At 34.9% G+C, this 27,093-nt stretch overlaps 1 protein-coding gene and 1 long non-coding RNA gene across 4 annotated transcripts in view; one reads left to right on the top strand and one right to left on the bottom strand.

Moving 5' to 3' along the window:
* LOC150100954 (uncharacterized) overlaps positions 1-27,093 on the top strand; it is a 184,037-nt gene that overhangs the window by 93,848 nt on the left and 63,096 nt on the right. The window contains exon 3 of the long non-coding RNA XR_016549169.1: positions 12,408-12,554. This is a non-coding gene — a long non-coding RNA (uncharacterized LOC150100954). The remainder of the gene's footprint in view (positions 1-12,407; positions 12,555-27,093) is intronic.
* Positions 1-27,093, bottom strand: part of LOC150100955 (adenylate cyclase type 2-like) — a 176,415-nt gene that overhangs the window by 145,763 nt on the left and 3,559 nt on the right. The window lies entirely within an intron of this gene.

Genomic DNA, 27,093 nt, shown 5'->3' with positions numbered 1-27,093 from the left:
GTATGAAATCACAGTGCTGCAACGAGGACCTGGAAGCTCCTACAACTGAGCAAGCCAAGGTCGCTTTGACTAGAGGAGTAAGCATCGGCCTTCGATACACAACGCAAAGCTCAATTATTGCCGCGCAAGCTTAAGACGTCTTCTGTCTACAAAAATAAAAGTGTAAATGGAATGTTTATAAATGCATGCATTTATTAACAAATAAATATTACTTCTTTCTCAATTAATGAGTTTGCGCAGCAAGTATGGAGAATTCGCCACTGGTATGATGAGGTCATTACCATTTAGCACGATTGGTGCCATCGGGGTAGCATCATTTGCGAAATTTGGAGATTTGTAATGTGTTAGTAGTAGAACATGTGAGAAGTAGCATCTTGAGCAGAAAAAAACACCAATTTTATCGAAGGCTGTAGATATGCGTTTTTTTTTATAAGAAGGAAGATGTATGTATCAAGACTAAGAGAGACCTTCTCTTACTGGCCGAGCTCACCTTTACATTGCATATGTTTGTGCTCCAACCTTTTCTATGTCATTCAGAGATAGATGATTTAAGCTAAATCTGCTGTGGCAGTGGTTAAATTCTAAACGAATAAGTTCTGGGGCCCTATTCAAAATAACCAATTGTGTTTACCTGTGAATGCTATCCGGGAAAGCTCCAAACCTCCCCGTCCCTTTCATCACGCGTTCGTAATCAGGAGACTATTGATATTGACTTTATATATACACATTCAAAACTGTGAACAATTGTTGTATAATAACACAATAATGTACGAATAATTACCGTAAAGGAAGAAGTCACAAAACAGAAAATGTTCCTACAAAATAAACAAATTGTATTTACCTTTGAATGCGATCCACTGGTCGAGTGACCAGCAAATCTTTCCTTTCATTCAGCGTATTAATATTATCGCATTGCTACTGACGGGAATTCTGTGATTTGGGGATTCGTTACAGACCTCTTTCTCTTTAGAAACTACACACAAACAGTCATTACAAACCCGTTTTGTATTATCACTGTCATCCAAGCTATTTTTCCATTTAAAGAAGGTACCAATGTACTTATCCACAGTTGAAATACCATATTTATTCGAATATAACTCGCCCTCGCATCCCTGATTTTCCTTTTCGAAAAAAAGAAATTAAAAAGTTTCGCATACACCTCGCACATGAAAAAATGCTTAAATACGTTCATATCGGGCGATAGTAACTCGATTGCAGTGGTAAACAACACGTCCTCCCCAACAGCCACTACTCTGCACGAAGCAAGAAAAACAAGTACTTTTATTATATCAGTGAATATGGTATGAGCGGTCTGTGTAATAAATTTCTCAGCAAATAGTGTAATTAGAGACAACTGGGATAAAAACGACATTAATTAATGAATTACATGCTCCCTCATACAGAACGTATGCTGTATAGACTCAAGCAAAACCATATGTTGCATCGGCAAACACAGTATCTAACTAAAAATTATTGTTATTAATTAGATGTGTGTGAGTTCGCCTGCCCCAAAGCAGCAAAAGAATTCAACCGAATGTGTTAAAATTAAGAAATATATACACCCAGCAGTTTCACATATGGAATTAAGTTGAAGAGAGTTAACATTTCAACTCAATTGTCGGCTATGCTTTTATCTTTTGGTCGCGCGATCTTTTGTTAATACCGCACCAATCATATGCACATCTTAATAACCTGCCATTGCTGTCTGTTTCGCGTTAGGCTTAATTACCGTAAAGGGAGAAAAGTCACAAAACAGAAAAATGTTCCGTGTCCAGTACATAAAAAAGTTCAGGGGCCGGGTCCCGGAGAGCTCCAACTGAATTTAACTACTGTGCTGTGGATCTAGAGTGGCAAAATCCCAATTGTTTATTGATAATGGGCAGTCACCCAAGCAGTGAAGAACGCAATAATTCATGACTTTCATTATTATTTCATAGATGATTTATGTCAAAGCAATGCCATAATTTGCCATAATGGATCGAATTTCCCTAATGTTGTTGTTAACAAATTTATTAGAATTCTCACGAAATAATGGTTTGAAGATTAAGAGTTTCGAAAATGTTCGGGAAATTTTCTTGATTTGCACCGTTCATGGTTTGTCAAATAATGGACTAATGGACAGTTGCTTTAGAGAGAACTTAAATGAGAATACTACGACAATAATATGATTATTAAGATTTTTACCCTTCTTGAAAGTAAATTTGGAACCTGGAAAATTTCCACGTTGCACAACCAGAAGAATAGAACAGTATATAAAAAAAAGATTGCCACAAAACTGGAGTCAGCTGTGGAGCACCCTTCAGAGCAATCCAAGTAATATCATCATTAACACAGATCTTTTATTTTTCTATATTTTCTGAACAATCAAAGAATACATTAGATCAGATATGGTAAGATGTTTGCCATGACGGTAGGAGAACATTTACCGAGATCATCATCAGTACATGAGCTAGAAAACAGCGAAATAGAAAGTTAACTTTGTTGTTAGGTAACTATGCAATGGAACAATCTGAATGCAAAAGAGGTAGAAGCAGGATCAAATAAAAGTTTTGGCCAGTGTTAAGGAATCAGAAGCACAACTCATTTACAAAAGCAAGAAACGTTACCAACGTTTCTTGCTTTTGGCTCTTTCAAGATCATTTTTGGATTGATAAGTTGTAACTATTTCAAGTTTTAGTATAGACAGAGAAGGAAGATGTCGATTTCGATGAAAGCCTGCTATGATACGTTTGACTGTTCTCTTGAGCAGATTTGCACACTTCTTTGAGAATAAATGCTTAGAGATGGACACGAATTTAAAGCGAAATGATAAATAAGTGTTTCCATACCTTTCAGAATGATTTTGATGACACTTTAAGTGCAAATGATCAGAAGACTAAACAATAATACGACAAAAGAAATTAGGAAATCAAGAATGTCACGACAATCATCCTACTTGGCATTCTTATAAATGCCAGACAACACAAGGACAAGTTGGTTGTGTATATGTTGCTTCATGAATGAAGAAATTAACGTAAGTTCTGATGGGAACTGTCCAGAAGAATAAACATCCACAATATACTTAGAAGGATGAATGACGAGGAAGAAATCAAGAGTGTTCGAAGAGTGATCAGGATTACCGGGTGTTCTAGTAGGCATGTGAGTAACTTATGTGAAGTCGTTGTTGATTTCAAATATTTCAACATCTCTCCCTATTGAATCGGTGTATTTCGTAAATGTAAGCGAATTGGAGTTGTGAACATTAATATCTGCGAGAAAGATTGCTTCTCAAGTAGAAACTTTAAACCTGAGAAAGAAAATCCTGATTTTCTTTCTCAGGTTTAAATTTTGAACTTTTTGATATTTAAGGAAATATCAAAAAGTTCAAAGAGTTAAGATAGGTAATGAAATTGAGGACTAATTTTTTCATACAGAGGCTTTATAAAACAAAACTGAAATTCGAGAAAGAATATTCAAATTAAAAACAATAATATAATATTTAATTACGTTCGACTCCTTGTATTGACTAATGTGATGAACCATCAAGATCTTTTTTTCTTCAAAATACTTTCTTTTTACAGCATTTGATACTGTGTTTTTATGTTTTTCGAAAAAAAATTTAATTTTTTTTTCAGCCTACGATGCTCTTTCTAAAACTAATTGGCGTTTACAGTCACAGTTTCTGGACCTAGATAACATTTTATCTAGGACTAGCAAACCAGAACTACAATGATCCTGTTCGAGATCATTTAAAGGTATTGCATCAAAATATGTTACTGTTTTCTTAATTTTTTATATCGAACATCGTTACACTAGGAAAATTGGATCATACGATGAAAAAGGGGTGGTGAATATAATTTGACTTGGAGTCATCCCTATAAGAGGCTTCAAGTTAAATCTTATCAGATTCTGAATGGCTTATGCACTGATAACGGTAAATAAACAAAAATAAGTTTGTTCCTTTTATTCCAGTAACAATAGCATATTTAATGCTCTGCGAATTTTACGCCATTTGTACTATGTTTGCGAAGGACTTTTGTTCACATACTTTTATCGGCTTCACTTATTTACAAGAATTTCTCCTTACTTTTAAAGGCAGCATGACAGGAGAGATTAACCATTAACCTAGTTTTCTGGAATTGTAAGTGTTCTTGCTAGGGATGTCGTCATAAGGTGCAATATACTGGAAAACAACCACTGAAGGTCATTTTATTAATCATACAGTTCGACAATCTTGTAAAAGGAACTCATCTTAGCTTTAATAATTTATTAATATATGCAAGGAATGATCAACCATGGCCTTAGAAATAATAAGAAATCGGGTTACAGCACCATCATTAATGTCAGATCAACCGGAACGCAGTTTACTCCTGGTCAAGGCCTAGAAGATGTCATTGCAAAGTTTGTTTTTGAAACTAGAGGAAAAACATTTCTGATATCACTTAATACTTTAACTTCTAATATTATATAGTAAATGAGTATGGTTAAAGTACAGCACAAGTTTACCTTTTCGATGTGAATTTCCAACTCGTTCATATTAAATACCGTACAATCTCTACATGCGGAAATAATTAGAAGAAATCTTCTAAAAATATGTACCAGTGTCCCATACTACCTTAATCTAGTATAGACTATGAGTTTATTAGTACTACCATGAACAGTCAATCCGTGGATTGACTGTTCATGGTAGTACAATTAAGTTCAATTAAGGATGGCAAAACAGCAAAACGCTCAAATTTGGTATCTGATTTAATCGAATGGTACAGCTACAAAGTGGTAATGCTACAAAAATTGAGCGTTGTATTATGACGCTTATCTGTTGCAATATAGCATACGGAAGTCTGAAAATCACGAAAACAGTTCTCTTCTCATTTTGCTTTATATAGTTTTCTTAAATTACGACGATGAGCATTCCATATCAAAAGTATCAAGAGCCATGGCAGTGACTCTTAAACCAAATATTATAGCGTCATTGACTACTCTTATTACAAGAATCATCACTGTCAAAATTCTTTTAAGTGTTATCGGTACGCCGCTTTTATTCGATTAAAATATTCATTCCTTGTCATCTTTGTCATATTTATGCTGTCCTTTTCCCACTTAAGAGTGCAATCATTTTAAAAGTTCTCAAAGCTCTCTGCATCGCAAGGTTTCATAGTATAGCTATTATGCCACTGCAGATAAACGAATGCTTTTATCACAAAACAAAAGTATCAGAGATTAAAATTCTAATAACAACACCAAAAGAATATATCATTGTGATTGATTTTTTCTCAGTTATCTAATGAATGCTGTTTAGTTATCTAATGAAATATTTTAAACTTTCCTGTTTGAACAACAGACTTCTGTTCACATTGCTTATCACCACAAAGATAAATTACAGAGACGCTGTTGCACCGCTTAAAATAGACTCATGAGCCAAAACATCATGACTACCCAGCTTGCTTCTAGTCAACTAGACTGCACTGTTGGTCGGAAACATTCTAATGGTGGTGGTATCCTGGTATGGAGATTGTTCTCATGGACATCGCGGTGTTCTCTCGTCTCTATTGAACACTGCATGACTGCTAATTCTTACCTCGAGATTGTTTCGGACCAGGTATTGCCTTACATGGTGACAATGAGTCTCGATGTATCTGGAGACCCCCTCCAGTAAGGCAACATGGGATGTTGTCTTACTGAAGGAGTCTCCGGCATTCATTAGATAACCGAAAAAAAATCAGTGTTATATTCTTCTAGTTTTGTTCTTAGAATTATCTCTGGTATTTTTGTTTTGTGATAAAAAAAAGAAGCATTTGTGGGATCATGTAGAACTCAGCATCCGCCGGTTGACGCTAGTGCCTCGCTCGGTCGCTGATTTCCAGGAGGTTATTCTGTCTAGTCAGTCCACAATACCTCAGGACACCTTCTGTGGAATCAATTAAAAGAGGCCCAACACGCTGCTAGGTAGAGGTTATGTTTTGGTTCATGAGTGCACCTTCATTTCCACACACAGACACACACACACACACACTGTGATTATAAAGTTAACTTGAAAAGTGATCTCAATACACTATTTACCTGCAGCTACAATATTTTCGTTTAAACTTGCAATCGATTTAGTTATTTTTTGATTATTTCACACGTACCATTTCTTGAATAGCAAGTAAACTTGCAGTTCAGATCGTAATTTCGGTGAAACCTATTTGTAAAACTTGATAAATTATTTACATTAAAACTGGAGTCATTAATAACACGCCCGAAAATTAAATATTAATGCTCAATAGATGCCTACTGCTTCTGTGTTGTTTTCAGTATGCTGTTAGGTTTGAATATCATCGTGACATCGATATCACAATGAGTGTAACTTGAAGTTGGGTAAGCAAATTCTGATTTTGCCTCTGTTATAAGTCAGATCAGAGTTCTTTCCATTTAGTTGGGTCGGCGTAATAATAATAATAATAATAATAAAATAAATAACACTAGGAGATAATTGTCATCACCTTGTGGGGAAGACTTATTAGCCAAATGTTTCTTCGTATAATAGCAGTCGCCAGAACAATGCAACATTTGTCCGTAGGTTGGAAAGACCTAGGTTTGGATTCCATCTGGATGCAAGGAAATTTAAGGGCTTTTCTACTGAAGGTAAGTTAGGCGATCGGATATGCAGGTGAAAGAATTCCTGAAAAACTTGGAATTCTTCACTACAAAATAAGCACACTGACAGAACGCACACGCACTTAGCAGACACAGTACACTGGTCTCGTAGTTTTAGTTGCTTTGGCCAAAATTCCAACCGCCCCAACGCATGGGCCCCACGAAAAATAAAAGAATTTAAAAAATGTTAAATTGCAGAGGTGGAATTCCAGATTATCTAACGCATGGCTTATCGAAGGTAAGCCATGCGTTTTGGCTTATCGACTTAAGTTTATTGATAAGCCGTGGCTTATCAATCACAATCATTCATATTACATTTTTTTTTTTTTTTAAAAACCCTCCTCAAAACGTTTACTTTTCTCTGACAGATTCCGAGATTTAACTGGTTTAATTTGTATTTAACTGTTGTTGAATCCGACAGTATAATTATCTTGTACGAATCATCTCGTCGCAAGCTCGTATGTCGTTCATGTTTCATTTTACAAAATTAAAATACGTTCATGAGCAACCTGCCAAATTACTTAATATTGCATTTTTAGAGATAAGTAATTCGTTAAGAATGTACTTCGGTATTCAAAGAATTTGTTGAAATAAAGTGGCATTGATTGATTTTTCGTGATACCAGAAGTCATTTAGTGTTTTTAATACATACCTGGCCTTTTTTATATATAATTCGAAGTCAATGAATATTATTTTAAAAATAATGTAAATGCTAAAGTTTTCAATCTTCAGAAATTATGCTTAGTGTTTTCTGAGCATGAACTTCCCATCGATTCGCTTAGTTTCCCATAATGGAAAGCACACTTTCTTTTGAACGTGTATTATGGTCAAGAGTTGCACTATCCAGACCTGTTTTGACCTTAATTGAGGTCTCATCAATCCAGAGTATTTTAATATTTGGATAATACCAGGGGAGGCTGTAAAATTCTGATAAACACTTAGAACAGAAATGATATTAAAGCAACTGATATAACCAGAAGAAAGAACATACTGGTCGCAGAGTTTTGAAGATAACTTATATTTTTATATTCGCGTATGTTCTTTCTTGTGGTTATATCAGTTGCTTTAATATCATTTTTCTTCTAGGTGTTTATCAGAACTTTCCAGCCCCACCCTCCTTCGTATATGACTTATGCATGAATTTAACCTTGGTATCTTTCTGGGTCTATCTCCCGAACAGACTAACAATGATAATAAGCCGAAAGCTATTTTACCGGCGAATATGTTAATAGAAAGGGGGATGGTAAATCCCTTTATGTTTTAATAGCTGGGTACGAAACTCGGATCGAAATCCATAGTTTCATGCCGAAAAAACTATCGGCAGGCCCAAGTGTAAATGATCACTTGGGTAGTACACAACACCAGGGCAACTCCATGCAAAGATGGAGCAAGCCCCTTCACTAACTTTAATATTCTCTCATAATGTAAAACCCAGCTCCTAAGAGATGTATATATATTGTTTTACATTATGAGAAGAGGTCACTACCCAGACCGGTTTCAACCTTTTTTGAGGTCTCATCAGTGAGTAAGTAGACCTGGAATATCAAAATTTTAAGTGAACACTATCGAAATTCGATAGTAGAGGTATGTAAGTTCATGTTCACCTTAAAACTTTGATATTCCAGGTCTACTTACTCACTGATGAGACCTCAAAAAAGGTTGAAACCGGTCTGGGTAGTGACCTCTTCTCATAATGTAAAACAATATATATACATCTCTTAGGAGCTGAGCTTTACATTATGAGAGAATATTAAAGTTAGTGAAGGAGCTTGCTCCATCTTTGCATGGAGTTGCCCTGGTGTTGTACTACCCAAGTGATCATTTACACTTGGGCCTGCCGATAGTTTTTTCGGCATGAAACTCTATGGATTTCGATCCGAGTTTCGTACCCGGCTATTAAAACATAAAAGGATTTACCATCCCCCTTTCTAGACTAACAATGATTTTCATATTCCCTTTCAAAGTCGAAGTACATTGTTAATGAATATCCCCAATCAGTGCCGGCGCTAGAGTCTTTGCCTCCGGCATGCAATTTCTATCTAAGCGCCCCTGTAACGATCCGGGCGTGCGTGGTTCTTTTACGATAATAAAAATTTAAATTAATTGAAATTTCTTAAATAAATTTTGACAGAATAGCCACACGTTGGTTCGCTAAATGTAGCGAATGTGTTGACTGGGCAGGATAATCGTTAAAAACCCTAATATTCAAAAAATTCTCAAACGTTAAAGAAAATTTTGATAAAGTCACTTCACTTTAATCGTTGAATATAATGATACGGGGATTATAGCCTTCTCACCGATCCGAATCACTTACGAAGAGGTCACTACCGGTCTGGGTAGTGACCTCTTCTCATAATGTAAAACAATATATATACATCTCTTAGGAGCTGAGCTTTACATTATGAGAGAATATTAAAGTTAGTGAAGGAGCTTGCTCCATCTTTGCATGGAGTTGCCCTGGTGTTGTACTACCCAAGTGATCATTTACACTTGGGCCGGCCGATAGTTTTTTCGGCATGAAACTCTATGGATTTCGATCCGAGTTTCGTACCCGGCTATTAAAACATAAAAGGATTTACCATCCCCCTTTCTAGACTAACAATGATTTTCATATTCCCTTTCAAAGTCGAAGTACATTGTTAATGAATATCCCCAATCAGTGCCGGCGCTAGAGTCTTTGCCTCCGGCATGCAATTTCTATCTAAGCGCCCCTGTAACGATCCGGGCGTGCGTGGTTCTTTTACGATAATAAAAATTTAAATTAATTGAAATTTCTTAAATAAATTTTGACAGAATAGCCACACGTTGGTTCGCTAAATGTAGCGAATGTGTTGACTGGGCAGGATAATCGTTAAAAACCCTAATATTCAAAAAATTCTCAAACGTTAAAGAAAATTTTGATAAAGTCACTTCACTTTAATCGTTGAATATAATGATACGGGGATTATAGCCTTCTCACCGATCCGAATCACTAACAAAAAATCTTTTAACAAAAACTATCTTTTAGGAAAATAAAAGAAACTCAACATAGATGAGAAAATAAGAAAATAATTCAGATATAATTAGAACATTTAATATAAGTATTCAAAAAATACAATCTTTACAGAATAACAGAAAATAAATTAAATTACATAAATATATACTTGAATTTTTTTTATTAAAATTTTAGGGTTTTTGATTTCATATTCACAAAATTAGAAATAATGGTCTTAACGTCTAATTCCGCACATATATCATTTTCAATACAAACTAACAAGCTTTTTTTGGCATACTTATTCTTAAGTAGGTTTTAATTAATTTCAACTTGGGAAAGGAACGTTCACCGCTCGCTACAGTAACAGGTAAGGTTAATAGTATTCTTAAAGCAATTGAAAAGTTAGGGAAAGATAAATTATTGGACACAATAAAATTAAGAATATCGAAAGGGTTTTGAATATTTAAATTATCCTTCCGAAAAATATCCCGGAAAGCACATAACTCGTCATATAGTTCTATTGCATTTATTGTCGTCTTCTTTCAAGAGAACCTCTAAAATATACACAATGAATAAAACCCGACAAGTTTCGTAAGCGTTTGACTTACATCTTCAGGGGTAAAAGGTAACTTAAAGTTTAAAACACAAAGAAAAGAGAAATTATTAGTAATAGTTCATACTATACAGTTGTAGCCGTCTGATTATTCATAAAATTTAAAATCAGAATGCAGATTCAAAGCAGTGCTGAGTTTAAACAATGCTGGATGATGCCACGTTCTATTGTTCACGTTCATAATGTCCGAGGTCTAATTGAAGTATATTTTTTATTAAAGCTGACCAAACTTGGTGGAGAATTAAGCCTTGATTTTTATTGCGTTGTGTTGGGATTTTAAGCATGTTTGCAGCTTCTTTAAATTTCCTTATGTAACAGTTTTTTTCTATGTACGACATGTGTGTTTCCTGCCAGAGTACATTGTGGCCGGTGGAAGTGGTATGGTATGGAAGCTTAATTCTCCACCAAGTTTGGTCAGCTTTGATAAAAAATATACTTCAATCAGACCTCTTCAATCAGAATTCATTTCCTTAGAATGAGCTAAGGAAATGAATTAGACTATTTGCTACTCCGAGTTAAGTGCAGGTCTTTAAAGTTGTCTATGAGTTATTTTTATGTTGCTAATGTTGTGTGTGCATTATAGAAGGCTTGAAATAATGCTTATGCTCAGAATAAATCCATAGGATTTTACCTGTAGATTGCTTGGAATATTATTATTATTTACACTGGAATTATTTCTGAATTGGCGACATAACATTAACTAAAAATGGAGGAAGATTCCTAATTAAAGTCATAATAAATGTCTGTTGACCTTAAGTGTGATAATTACTTCAGTCTTCTCGTATGCACAGATCCTGCAGCTTAAGCAGCGCAGAAATAAATAAATAAATAAATAAATATATATATATATATATATATATATATCGAGAATAACTACGAACCAATAATCTAAAATTTTGCGTTATTTTATGAGAATGTGATAGGACTGCAACGTCAAGTCATTCTTTTAAAATATTATAGTGAAATGGATGCCTTTCAAGTACAGAGCAATACCAAGATTACTCGTGAAAAAATTAGTATATTATGAATTTAATTTTATCCTTATTGACTAAATTTTGCAGCAGCAAAAAGACTAAGATAGTCACAGGCTCAAGTCTGGGAGAAAGAAAATTACCCGTTGCTAGGAGGTCTCTCTCTCTTTCTCTCTCTCTTATTTTCGGTATATTTCTCCCAAACAATTTGAAGAAACCATCGTTAACTGATTTTGTTTTATGTTAGATATGTTAACAGTTGCATTTATTGCTCACTAAAGAGGTAAAATGTTTAGTAAACATATCAAAAGCTTATCACATCTGCGCTGTCATTATCACACACAGAATTAAGTTCATTGTCAATATTATCAGTTGAAAATAAATGGTTACAAACTGAAACTATTTTTCCATCAATTTCCAACATTATAGTGAAATGGATGCCTTTCAAGTACAGAGCAATATCAAGATTACTCGTGAAAAAATTAGTATATTATGAATTTAATTTTATCCTTATTGACTAAATTTTGCAGCAGCAAAAAGACTAAGATAGTCACAGGCTCAAGTCTGGGAGAAAGAAAATTACCCGTTGCTAGGAGGTCTCTTTCTCTCTCTCTTATTTTCGGTATATTTCTCCCAAACAATTTGAAGAAACCATCGTTAACTGATTTTGTTTTATGTTAGATATGTTAACAGTTGCATTTATTGCTCACTAAAGAGGTAAAATGTTTAGTAAACATATCGAAAGCTTATCACATCTGCGCTACCATTATCACACACAGGATTAAGTTCATTGTCAATATTATCAGTTGAAAATAAATGGTTACAAACTGAAACTATTTTTCCATCAAAATAATAAATCGATTTGCAGACTTCAAAATGGAGAAAGAAAATATTTTAATAAAGAAAGGTTGGTCGATTGATAGAGCCTCTGCTACTAATGACTCGCAAAAAGTTAAGCAAGTTTGAGCGCGGTTAGTAGTTGGAAGGAGATCAATCGTTCGATGCTGTTGGCACACTCTCTCTCGATGAGTCTTTGGAATCTCTGGAGGTGTCACATAATAATATATGATTTTGTTGTTAACCAACTTTTTTTTTTGTTTTCTGTGCTTTTCTAATACAAATTTTATATTTCGATATTGTACATTTCCAACTACGTTAATATTTTATTATTGCAGTTAAGAAGTTATTAACATCTCCTATATGTTTTCGATTGTTATGTTTTTTGTCTTTGCAGAATACAAAAATCGATGAAATATCATGATAAATAATAAATAAGTAAAGGTACTGCCTATATAATCCAAAACAGTTGTCCATTGAAATGAAATGTTGCATTCTTCAGCTCTTGGGATTTCAATATCCATCTATCCATGAAGCATTGTAGGTATGCTAAGTAGAAATCAAATATATACAATAAGTTAACCATTGGATTAAAAACGCATATTGTGTAAACTTCACAGTTATCAGAGTTATCAAACTCGGAGTTTGATATTCTTTGCTGAGAGATAGTTGTCGAATTCCTAAACCTTTTGCTTAAACCCCCCCCCCCACCACCACCACCAGCGAACATTACAAAGATATAGTTGTAAACGTTCTGTGGCTTTCCTAAACGTCCGAAACGCTATTTCCGAACAGACTTTTTCCTGTTTTGCTACATGAAAATCTCATGTGCTCTTCGACCTGAGAACCATTCGATTAATAAACATAAATCCCATTGGTCTTATAGACTTAGCCATAGTTTCGGCCGTAATTCCAATCCAGCACACCTCTCCCTAGCACTCTTTTATGCCAAGCATTTGATTTTTAATATATAAGATACCAAAACGAGCTCATGTTTTATCTACCATGTGCTAGAACATCATGCCTGCTGGTTTTTATAATGAAATAGTGCACCATTATTCCGAGTTTTTCAGATTATGCAGTGCCATTCATTTATCGAAAAGCTTGAATTATATTTAGATTAAGAAATCATACAGCTTTACTATTTTGTTTCTCGAGTTATTTTGAAATATAATAACAAATATAGCTTCTTCATCTTCTTCTTCATCGGCACTACAGCCCCATGTACTGTAGGGCCTTGGCCTCCCATTTTTGAGCCTCATAACTCACTACGAGGTGGGGTCGTTATCCCCACGCTCAACCATGTGTAATTGTCTGTGAAGCGTTTTGTTCTTAAGACCGGTTTGCCTGCTTTGCGGGAGGAAAATCCCCAAATAAACTGGGGAGAAAAACCATGCAGTCCACGCCCAAGACCGTCTAACTTGGCTATGTCTGAGAAAGATCCTTGGCTCCTCACGTCAGCGACGAGAATCGAACGCAGGAACACTTCTTTCCCAGGCATATGGTTGCGGAGCGCGTAACCACTCGGACCAACAAATGTAGCTACTAGGTTTAAATCCAAATTACAAAATGTGCAACGTCAGAGAGTAAATGATGCCTGCTAAAAGGGTGATTCTTTTCTCCTCTCATCGTAGTGTATGAAGCAAACCGTACATAATCAAAAAAAAAAAAAACTGTCAAAAGCAAATTATCACTGGTAACAAGCTGCTTGACTCCACAAAGATAATTAACGAGTGCGTGCAATGAGCAAGTAAAAGGGAAAAGTTCTCATTTCAGTTCCACTCTCTCTTTAGTGACCAAACTATAAACTAAGCTTGAAGAGATTGTCTTCACATCTTTCGTACCTTTCTGAACTTTCATACTTTTGTTTCGATAGCGAAGATCCTTCTTGTTCGTTTAAAGGTTAAAATGCATAGCTTGTATTTCGGTGATTAATGATGGGGAAAGGATTTTCAGATATTGGGAGCTTATTTCCTCCAAAGACTTTTACTACAGTGATGTAAGTTTAGTAAAACCTACTAAAGCGCCGACAGCAACAGGTCTGATCCTGCTTGTGATATGCAGTACTTAGGATCAGCTTTCAACATGCATATTAGAAAGTTAATTCAACATTGTGATTGTTTTCAATATTCTAATCCAAACATTTACACGAATGCATCAGAATATTTTTACGGATATGTAAATCATTTTTTTTTCAATTTTACTTTACATTCTCGCCTCTTATCTAACTCGTGGTTCTCCAAAAAATGTGTGAAGATTGTCGAAGATAAAGAATAAAGCATATTGGTATATGGTGGCTTCAACTGCAATTCCAAGCTTCAATTTCCATAACTCTCAACATTGCAAACAAATTATCAACAGTATGAAAACTTATTTTAAAATATCTCAAAGCAGAAAACTTAACATTATGCCCGCAAATAGAATCCCTCCATCAAAACTTTTGTCGACCATTCTTCCTCCTCTTCACCTACTCTTCACCTTCACCTACAAAGCCGGTCTTGATTTCTACTTTCCCTCTTATTCTCGGTAAATATCCCCTCACATACCAAACACATCGCATTTAATACCTTCTATGATTATTCACTACAAAGAGACCAGTAGAATCGTGATCAATAAAAATTCTGATGTAGATGATGCTTTTCAGTTGGCTTCTATTTCGTGTTGCCGTTTCACATTTCCTTTTATTCAGCTATAATTTCTCCTGGAGGTTGATTTTGGTTGTTTTGATTGTTTTGAATTATGGATGAAGCAGCTAAAGCTATGAAGCTAGTGTATGTCTGTTCATACGTGTGTTCTTCTGACCAGTTAGCCTGTTTCACTGGATGAAAAAAAAAAAAAAAACTCTAGCAGGAGAAACCTTCTACAGCATGGAAATTAGCACCTGTTCTTGAGTAGTTGAATATTTAGTATCATAATCACCCAGAGTCCTCATGCTTCGTAGTGTCTTTTATGACAGAATTTTTGAAGGAAAAAATTGTCATCAACTTGCTTATGAAACTTGGTTGTTAAGTTAGCTAAATTTGCTGGTCTAAAGAATTAAAAAATAAAGAAATAAAAACTAAATATTTATCAAGCTATAAACATGTCAAATTAGCTTATAATCTTAACCCTTTTTGTTTTTAATTCTTTGAAACGTTTATATCTTCCACAGATGAACTTCTGCATAACTTACTCTTCGACTAACTTATGCATGAGTTAGTCGAATGCACAAGTTATTAACTTATGAGATGATATGTAACTTATTAATTATATATATTTAAAAAGGGGGTGTTTTTTTTTATTTGATATTAACTTAACGTATCACATTAAAATTAGGTACAACAACAACAAAAAGTATGTCTGTAAGCTAAGATTTGCTGTTTTTAATAGAGAGATGAATTGCATTAATTGTTTTCAAACTCTGTTTGGCTCACTTGCAAACACATTAAAAATAACTCTTGGTTAATCACTTTAAACAGTACACAACTAACTACATGAAGTTTTGAAACTGAAGTACCGTTTCATACTTGTGAAGCAAGAAGCATACACTATATTGCCATTGTAGCAATTTTTATTTATTTATATTTTATTGTGCCTTTCGATTGGAAAAGACGAGGTCGATTTTCATCATGACGAGAGGAATCTTTATATGGACTTTTTCATTTGAAGGTGAATTAGCGGATCTCATACTGAGGTAGTAATTTGTTTGTTTGTTTTTCCCTTCCAGTAACTTGTATTTTTTATCCCGCATAAAGACAAATCTGCCAGAGAGCACATGCAATTAACTGACAAAAATGCTATTGTTGGGAAGACGGCATAGTGTACATGGTGGATAGCGACGTATTGTGTAGATGGAAATGGTGTAGACAGCTGGCTGTATACAGACATTCATTTCTCTCCAAATCTATTGATCCTTCTGATTCTTTGAACACAATTTATCATTGCTATTATTATCTAAACTAACTCTTATGCACACTACTGATTTTTCTTATTCATCCGTCTGGTGGTATGGCGCCTAGGTCTACCACAATCACTGGTCTTGTAATCACACAGATTCCTTTCTCTTCGAGATCGCAACACAAATACTTATTTTCCAAGCCAAGACTACATCACCAGCTGGGAATGGCATCTCAGTTACAATCACACCTTCTGTGTTGCAATCAAATCAAAACCCTCCATCTAAGCTAAACTCCTTAAGAATTTCAAAAATGCTATTCCCTTACTGTGTTGTTATTACCCTATCACATCTCTATATCTACAGTTAACATTCCCTGCCCTACAATAATACGCACTTAATGTCCTATTCATCTCGTCCGTTTCTAATGTGTTAACATTATTTCAGGGGAAGGTTTTCTTCTTAATATTATATTTGCATTTAGGAAAGTAGAATTTTATCATTGCTCAAAGTCAGCATAATGTGTTGACTTTAAGCAATACCAGTCGACAATTTTTGTTTTACAAGCCTTAAAGTACAATCCATTAGGAAAAGGAAAACCAGGACGTCCTCTTAAACGATTCAACGATGACTTCTAAGGCCGGAACAGGCCATACTTGGCCTAAATCCTTGATACGTATGATGATGATGATGATGATTTTTTCCTCTAGAGTAAATTACATTTTAAACTAATAATGGTTCTAGAAAATATTTCAACTGTAATGGAAGTCAGTTAAAAACTTTAACATGGTCACTTCTTATTTTCCTTACAATTTATATTTGTACTAAAAATCATAACCTCCCCGCCAAAAAAGGAGAGTACTGTTCTTGTATTTCTAATTACTTTCATTTCGGTGAAACAGCCCAATAAGTTATCTCAGCTACTATTCGCCAAAAGTTTGGAATAAGTCAAGTGGTCAGGAAAGCACCCATCTTAGTTTGTCTTCTGCCTTTCATAGTTGGATTATTAGTTTTCTTAATAGCCTTCCGCAGCTTCGTCGCTATCGACGATGCCCTTTGGTTAGTATCATAATGTGTTGACTTTGAGCATGCACTTTTTTGCATGTCAATTAATTACCCGGTTCACATCCTAGGATTTCCAACTGAAGGTGGGCAATTAATATGGCACAATGGCCTCGAACCTTAGTTTCTTCGGCTGTAATTCTTAAAACAGCGACATTTGTTTTCTCTGGGCGCACATTTACTGCGTATTCGACGAAACAAATAAGGAAACAGTCGGGTGGGGGGGGGATGAAGAGGTATGTTTCACAATAGTATCCTTTTACAGAGACATTATTCATTATCATCACAACTGAACAAAATGCGCAAGCACCTATTTTATTCGTTTTGTTTGTCTGTTCTTACGCAAGTTGTTTCTAGACCGATTTATTGTAATTTGATAGTTGGAACCTCTGAACCTTAGAAAAAGTTGTCAAGCCATTCCAATTTTTGTTTCAAAATTATATATTGCAATAAATTACTCGAGTGGAATTTTAGAAAAAAATTGGTATATGTTTCATATTAAAACATGCCTTTATGGCTCAGTTTTGGTTTAATTGGAACATTTAATGGCAAAGCGTAACGATTCGAAATGATAATTAATTCCTCATGCATCTACTAAATTTAATGAGGTTTAATATTTAAGATCTCTATTAATGTGTGTAGAATTATTTCAATTTTGGTTTCAATCAAAACATTTGCAGTGAAGAAATACATCGCTTTTATGACACTCTCATTGAACTTAGAATAAATAAATAAATATCAGTAATCGAAAATTTCGCAGAATAATTTCGAGCTACACTTCGTGTAAACAATTATTAGAGCCTACTTACTCAATATAGTTAGTCATATGCATGCGTTGTAAGACAATAATTATAGGACAGTTTTATGTCCAACAGTAACTATGAATGATTTTTTTCCGGCTTTAATCTAACCCATGTTAATGGCAAAAGTAATCAAAACAAAATTGTCTAGTGCAGTTATAATAATGAATGGTGTCACTTACACAAGAAAGATATTATAAAATGTATTATTTTATAATTGTTTATGAGCATTTCCTTATTTATTTGGCTAACATCATGTATACATACAATTTTATTTTGCCTAATTTTGGCGTAAAAATGGGCCATTTGAAATCAAAACTGAAGTGTGCTTAGTCACATTTTAATAGAGATCCCATATACCAAATTTCAGTTAATTACATCCAGCCAGAGCCTAGTTATTAATATAATTTTTGAATCCTTTTTTCAGATTTTAATCGAAATCAAAATTGAACTTAATGGAAAGATTTTAGTAGATATCCTAAACTTCAAATTGAATTAAAATTCATTTTTCCAGGACAGCATTATCAGTTCATATAATTTCAAAACTCTTTGCCGAATTTTTGCCTCTGTAAATGGTTAAATTGAAATGAAAGTTGAGAAATCTTGGCCTATTTTCATAAGAATTCTAAATAATAAATTTCCCTAAAATCCAGCCAGTTATAGTCGAGGTCCACCTGCTTAAGGATAGACAAAACTAATGTAACTGATGTTTACGCATTTATGAAACACCCGAAAACGCAACACTCGTTAAGTAAAAAGATTCGTATGCACACTTCTGGGATTCCTATGAACACTGAAGTTTTGACTATCATCTATTAGATTACTATTGTCCGTACATTTGTGAGTTATTCGTTAATTCTAGTTAGATATATTTAATTGAAAATTGGTGCCTGGGGTAGTCGCGAAACTTTGTCGAGCCATCTCAAGTTTGTTTTCGGTCCTGACTATTATAAAAGACAAACGTGTACAAAACGATACAATTTTATGTTGCAAATGACAAGAAATCTTCAGTACAAAGCTAAAAGCAGCTTGGGTTCAATGTTTTATGATCGTGGAGGAGGACATTGTTATACAAGAATTGAATTTCGAAGTAGAACTTCATGACATTTGCTTCAGTTCGTTTTTCTTACATTCTTTGCATTTCATCTTTCGTACTATCATGTCTTGAAAGCCCACCTATTAGTCTTTCTACTCGCACTTTTTTGCATATCAATTAATTATATCTTCATACGATAATATTTCCTCACAGAAAACGTGTCCCAATCAAATCATTTGTAACCATCACTGAAACCTCTTCTTCAACATAATCATAACGTTTCCTTTCAGAACCTTCAGATCCTCTATCAAAGGCATATAGTTCTACCTCTATTTCTGCTGATGACCAACTATGAGAACTTAAATATGGAGATTATTAAGATGGACTGAAGTAGATTTCATTTTTAGGATTCATTTCTATTCTGTCATTTCCAACTGCGTTTCCCTATCGCAGTTGGAACTTGCGCCCATCGATTGGAAAATACCTACGTGTTATTTTCTTGTTATACTCTCTCAAACGGTGGTAGGTATTTCCCTCCAGGAAGCTATTTTTTTATGCTTCCCACAAAACATGCCAAAGAACACATGCAATTTACAATCAAAAATACTTGTAGTAGGTAGTGCATACGGTGGATCATGTAGTGTTGTGATCAAGGAATCCTCGGACTCCATGGAGATGTCATGCAATAATAATTTCACTTCTGTCCTTTATACATTGCAGATTTTCTTTACCGCAGATTGGTTCCGCTCCCCCACTCTGTTTCACTTTTTGATTTCTTCAGACCTCATTCTCCATTTCTGAATTTTCAATCTTCACACCAGCCACTTAAACTTGATCATCCCTGAACAATTACTACCTCAAACAACATTAACGTTTACACTACAGAACTGTATGAGAAATGAAGTATAAATTAGAAATTTCATTTGTCATTACTTTATACAAATCCAATCTATCTTTATGTGTTTCAAAATCTGTGTATTGATAAAATCCAAATCTTGTATCGTGAATATTGTTGGGGATCTGTTTAATCATTCTTTGAAGAAATAACTTTAAAGGCGTGGTCTAGTAGTATTTGATGTGATAAACTAAAATGAAATTAGATGCGCTGCTATTCTACACTTCTGAAAAACGCGAATGCCACTTTTTCCCCCCTTTCAGCATAGGAAAAGTAATAAATCTCATGAATAATACTAAAAGTATTTTCATCGGCCTTCCAAAGTCATGGAAAATGAAAACTGTTTTCCTTTTAATTATATTCTGTTAGTTAAATCCAACTACCTTCTTCAGTGAGTAAAGAAATATATTAATTAACTAACTATACAAAACGGTAAGAAATACATAAATTACAAAGTGAAATAGTAACGGACATACAAATTAGTTTAAAACATTTAGTCTTCTTATAAAAAATTATTTTGATAATAATAAAAAATATCATAAAAATATAGGAAAATAATAAAATACATGAAAACATATGAAATTGAAAAGAGTAAAAGATCAACATAAAATGTTCCGCCTTTTCTTTGGTGTACCTTATTTCCTTCCCCTCCCTTAGTTTTATTTGGAAGCAGCTTCATTCCAGAAAACTTAGCACATCTTCCGTAACGGTAAAAAACTTCGAAGCAAAACTTTACAGGAAAGTCTGCGTTTAAAGATTATATATATTTATTAAATGTTAATAACGTTACATTATTATATTAATTGTAACAATGCATTTGTTATGTACAGAAAATGCGCAGATGGTGATGATTTGTTATGTATGAGTAAGAAATTTAATATCAGGAAGTGGAGCGAGGCATTCAAAAGTATCTACTTGAAAACAGACTGGAAAATTGTTTTTAATTGTAATCCGGAATGAGGAGATCTGTACAGCGAAAGATGTTTCTGTCCAGTGGGTTATTTAAAATTTCTCTCATTTCAAAGCTTCAACTGAACAAATGATACCCCAGGCTTTATGCTGCCTCCCGTTTATGACATTAGCACATGTGTCATCCTCAATTACTGAAATTATTGCCAGAACATGGTTATTCTAGTTTTGAAAGATTGTTTAAAGCTAAAACTGCCCTAAGCTTCAGCCTCCGAATTATCTTGGTTACTTTATACCATTAGTTGCAGTACATACAGGCTTCTAATATATGCAACTATCACTATGTGGGTGTGTGTTTGTTGCATAAAATATACTTTTGTACCACCGAACAGCAAATTGGAATCCTGCTGAAAGCATACATTCGAGCTGTGAAGATGGTACATATTCCTATGGCTCAACATAATCTATATTGATGCTTTCTAATTCAACCTGTAGTAATTTTCTTTCAACTGTTTTGTTGCTCTCTCTCTCTGTAATACACATCATCGATTGACATGGATTAAGGTACATAGAACCTGCACTAGAGCAGTGAAAATCGGTCTTGTGGAGCGACGAGTTTGCCACGCACACTGTTTTAGTCTGATGGACGTTTTTGGATACAGAGGATGCCTGAAGAATGCTTTTCCCTGAGTGGGTTGGCGTATGAATTTTAGAGGTGGCAGTATAATGATACGGGGTTGCTTCTCGTGGTATTGATTAGATCCATAAGAAAGTAGTCCTGAAATCTGAAATTAGCGTGTAGTTACCGACTATGTCTCCTGCCTTAAAAATCAGTGTAATAATGGATAATTTTAAGTTATAAAATATTCCATTTTCTAAAGACATATTCAACTAGTTTTATCAGCTGTCTGCGATGATATACTGATAATTAAGTAAAATAATTAAATTATACTATGCATTGAATCTTGTTTTAATACTTTAACTAAGCTTAAGCAAACAATAATATAATTTTTCTAGTATAATTTACTTTGCAACTAAGCGGAAAACTATCTACTTATACGCTGCTTGGAAAGAAGTTAACGGACGCCCCCACAGACAAGGTGCCTCGTGCTACATAACGAGCCACGTGTTTGTAGCCGAGATAAATCGGGGAAATATGATGCTCACTAGTCCCTGGTGAAATGGCTGCGAGAAGGGAACTGACGGAGTTTAATCTAGGCATTGTGATAGGTGCCATGTTCGGCATTCTATCACAATGAGCCCAATTGACAAATTGGGCCACCCCATCAGTGATACCATACTGAGATGGAAACGCAGTGAGTCAACTGTGTGTGCTACTTGCAATGGACGACCCATCACACTCACCGAACGTGTCCTTTATAGTACTCTACGGTCATTCGGTGAGTGTGGTGGGTCGTCCATTGTAAGTAGCACACACACAGTTGACTCACTGCGCTTCAATCTCAGTATAATATTCGTCGGCCGACACGTTGAATGAGATGTTTCGAGCATCGATTGGATTACAAATCTGAAGAAAAAAAAACCATTCGGAACCGAGGCTCACAGCATACGTTTCCATAGGACCGCAGTATACAAGCCCCCACATTACCCGAACCAACATGCAGCGTCGACTTCAGTGGCGTAAAGAGCGTGTACAGCGAGATGGAAGCTGGGAAAGCCGTGTTATGGAATGACGAATCACGCTACATCCTCTATGAGGGGACGAGCGGGTGTGAATGTGGCCGATGTCCTGTGAATGTCTCTTACCAGAGTGCGTAACCCTAACTATGAAATTCGGAGGTGGCGGTGTGATGGTATGGTCCTGTTTTTGCTGGTGTGGTTTCGGACCTCTGTTTGTGATGCCACGAACATTGAACTCCGATTAGTATCTGAACATTCTGGACAATTCAGTGTTTCCTACTTTGTGGCATTTCTACGGGACTGACCACTGTCTCTTTCAGCAAGACAATGCACCCTGTCATAAGGCTGCTGCTGTAACTGAGTGGCTTGTCGACATGAACGTTACCACACTTGTTTGACTTCCACATAGCCCCGATCTCAACCCTATGACATCTGTGAGATGAACTGGAGCTTCGGGTGAGGTCAAGGACGTCCACCCCACAACAGTCCAGAACCTCATTACATGCCTACAGAAAGAATGATCCAAAATTCCCATTGATCGCTATTGTACGCTTGTGTAAAGTATGCCTCGTAGGATTGCTTCAGTCATCGCAGCGTTGGGAGTTCTTACATCTCATTATGATGGGCGTCATGGCTGTTTGTTCGTCACATTATGGTGTCCTGAGAAGTAATATATATATATATATATATATATGTGTGTGATAATCGGCTTTTACTCGGTTGTTGTGATACATTTTAAAAACATAGATTTAATGACTAAAAACCGAGATAACTTATAAAGATTTTAATAAGAATAATACGACTAGTTTCGGCTTATAACAGCCTTTCTCAGGTATTCTTAAAGGAAAAGAATAGTAATAAACATTGAAGTATCTAAACAAACTGGAAATTACAGGTAAAAATTGCCACACAATTGATACATAAAAAACGTTGTATTTTTTCAAGTTGTTCTAACAGGCGTGCCATTGTAATAAAAAATATTATTAATATTTTTGTTACTATTCTTTTCCGTAAAGAATACCTGAGGAAGGCTGTTATAAGCCGAAACTAGTCGTGTTATTCTTATTAAAATCTTTATAAGTTATCTCGGTTTTTAGTCATTAAATCTATGTTAAATATATATATATATATATATATATATATATATATATATATATATATATATATATATATATATATTCTTGATCTTCTACTCGGTTGTAATGATACATTTTAAAGAATAAATTTTAAATGACTTTAAACCGAGATAAAATATTAAATTTTAATGATAATGATACAACTAGTTTCAGCCTTTTACAGCCTTCTTCAGGTATCCACTAAAGGTAGAACATAATAATAAAAATTTAAGTTACAAAAAACCGAGAATTACAGGCAAAAAATGCAATACATAATTGTTTTTGTGTCAATTATGTATTGCATTTTTTGCCTGTAATTCTCAGTTTTTTGTAACTTAAATTTTTATTATTATGTTCTACCTTTAGTGGATACCTGAAGAAGGCTGTAAAAGGCTGAAACTAGTTGTATCATTATCATTAAAATTTAATATTTTATCTCGGTTTAAAGTCATTTAAAATTTATTCTTTAAAAAAAATAAAAATAAAAAATAAAAAAAAAAATATATATATATATATATATAGAGAGAGAGAGAGAGAGAGAGAGAGAGCATCGTTTTTAAGCGATCTTATTACAGCTATCTATTCTTGTCTAGTTTTTCACAGATGCCAATGAGTCATACTAAATTAAAGTATTCAAGTATTATGCATATAGTTATTTATAGCATAAGTATATAAATTGTCTCCCTTACATTGAGGTAAAAAGTCTGTACGTTGTGTATATATGTATATATGTTTTAAAAGTTCAAACTTTTAAAAACTTTTTATGTCGCATACTATAATATTTAATTCCAACATACCGAATTTTTTTCTGGGAAATGAAAATTTTAAGTCTCCGTAAATGGCGTTATATAAATTTCAAGGGAAAAAATCTTTCTGAGTGAGTATTTCCATCTCCCTTCAGGTGATGTCGTCATTTTAACTGTACATACAATTATTATCTTGAAGGAATTCCGTTACAGACGTTGATTTTATTACAAAATTTCTTTGTATGCAAGGTGATTATTTAAAAAATGTCAAATTATAAGGAAGGAATGCAGGAAGTTCTTGAGTAACTGTTTTCCATTGTTTTGTTCTCTGTTCATCGTAATGGCAAATACGTCTTAGGAAGATTTTTTTTATTAAACGATTGATGAAAGAATGACGAAAAATGTTTTACAAGCGCAAAGATTCAGATATAATTGAGTTTGTGATGATGTAGAAAGTTAAAGTGAAACAGCATTAGTAGAAACTGAAGGATTAGTAGGATTTGAAGTGGGCATTTGATATAAGAAGGCATGAAAGAGCTGATGGACATATCGAACAGAAACGTGATTGTATTAAGCATCAATTCATATTTCATTATTCGCAGATCATTTCTTCCACGGTATGAGGTTTTTGTGTAAGGAATAATGTCCCGCGTAAGAAATGATTTTCATAGAAGAACAAATATTCGACAGCAAACTTAGATCAGTTTGCTGTCGAATATTTGTATCACACACAGGTTACACAGCCTATAACACAAGTGTTTTGTGCTGGCAATTGATTAGGAAGGAATCTTGAGCTGAAAAACGGTTTCAGCTTCATTCCATTACATTGGAACAACTTTCCAAAAAAATTGCAAAGTTGTTCCAATGTAATGGAATGAAAGAAAAGGATGGGAAGTTGGTAAAGTACGTTTGAGGCCGAAAAGGATGAAAACCAGCAGCTGTTCGTGTTTTTATGTGATTAGAGGAACGGGGGGAATCGTGTAGCCAGTTCAGCAGAGAAATTTAGTAGAAATATAGTAGCCGGGATAGAATAGGAAAGCATGTTATTTTTCGAAAAGACAAAAACGACAAAGAGGAGAAGAGGTATTATTGATGATAGCAAAATAATTAAGTCTGCGAAAAGTGAAGATTCGTGAAAAGGCTGCAGCAGCCGATTTTAGACTAAAATAGAATAAAATATACGGTAGGATATTTTACACATGGGGAGAGTATGAAGGAAGATAAACGTAAAACCTATCGGAAATTTACTTCTGTAGGCACTGCGTAATCATTATGGATGATTTTAACTAAGGAAAGACAGAATGAAAGAAGAAAAGAAAGTAATATATAGATTTGCAAAGGATAATCATTTTTGATAACATCCGAAAGAGGAGAACCCAAGGATCAGGCATTTTGAATCTGTTAAGAACATCAAAGGATGTTGCAATAGCTGAGGTGGCAATCCTATTCCCAGTTGGAGAAATCGATTATGCAGTGCTGATATGAGAGGTGATTAGGCATGAGGAAGTTTCTCTTAATGAGATACGTGTGGAAGTAGAAAGAAATTATGAAATGCATGTTGAAGCGATACCATGGATTGAAGAATCGGATGACAATAGTTGATAGTGAGAAATTAGTGTTGGAAAAGATCGATGTTAGACAGTAATCCAGAATTAAAAGGATAAATCGGTTGGGAGTAAATCGATGAACTTCATCTTTAAACAGAAATTACATAAAAATACGTTCATATACTGAAAATATAGAAAAATGAAGGTGATCTTAGGCAGTATAGAATGGAAGCTAGAAGACTGGCACTTATTGTTGTTGTGAAAGAAGATCAAATTATGAGAAACTAGGTAATCAGGTGAAAGCCAATTCTGAGAAATTCTTTCGTTACGGGACAAGAAAAGAAAGCTTGAATTTAAAAATAAATAAATCCTCTAAGCGGAGCTTCTTTAGCCGAAAATTTTTGAAGATCGGGAGCATCCAGGCTTTTCCTTTCGTCCATCAGATAGTGAGTTCAAGCTATATATATATATATATATATTTGTGTCCTAGGCTCGATTCCCGTCGGTGACGTGAGGAGCTGAAGGATCTTCCTCGGCCATAGCCAAGTTAGCCAGTCTTGGGCGTGGACAGCAGGGTTTTTTCCAAGTTTATTCTGGGGTTTTTCATCCCGCAAAGCAGGCAAACTGGCCTTGAGAACTCAACACTACAGGCTATAGGATACACCGGGGCGTAGGGCTGACCACCTTATCCTGTGAACGGATTGAGGTCCGATGATCAATGGACCCTCGACACCGCAAGGTAAAAGAGGGTATAAGGAAGATGAGATGAGATGAGATGAGATGAGATATATATATATATATTCTAGCCGGCGAATAGAATCGAACCTGTAATGGTTTTTACAGGCTATCTGGTGCTATGAAAGCAAACGCTATTTCCATAGGACTACAAAAATACGGGGAGAGGGGAATTTACGGAAGAAGAAGAATTTTGGTAAACGAAAAGTAAGAAGGTAACTACAGCAGAAATTGTTGAATTATTGACCACCCACTGCTGCTACTGTATATCATGCAAGTGTAAATGATACTTAGGAGATGGAAATGGAAATAGATGCAGCTGGAGGGCTTAAGATATTCAAATCTCGATGTTGGTGAAATATCAGTGTCTTAAAGACGTGTGAAGAAATTTGCCTGCGTGGACAGCACTCCTTTCCGCTTTCCGACCTACAAATCATGGGTTCAAACCAGCCGGGGCACTGATGTTTGTGGATTCTTTAGACAGCAGATGATTTTTTGCATCGCTTAGTGTGAGACCCTCTCACTGCTTTTTGGAGTCCTGAAGTAGCATGGAAATCCTGGTAGTCTGTTGAGAAATATTTCTTCCGAATTATCTGCTACTTTAGGTTAGATGCAAAATTTCATGGTGAGTAGAGTGTGCCGAACGGCACAAATTTATTAACAGACGGACAAAAAAGCATGGGTGGAATTCCGATAGAAGCAGCTAAGGATATGAGGCCGTGT

This window comes from Typopeltis vanoorti, chromosome 12 (genome assembly GCF_054136105.1).
Source record: "Typopeltis vanoorti isolate ZY-2024b chromosome 12, IOZ_Tvanoo_1.0, whole genome shotgun sequence".
NCBI classification, from domain to species: Eukaryota; Metazoa; Arthropoda; class Arachnida; order Uropygi; family Thelyphonidae; genus Typopeltis; species Typopeltis vanoorti.
The sequence above is the reverse complement of the archived record's forward strand: the minus strand, read 5'-3'. Positions and strand labels throughout refer to the sequence as shown.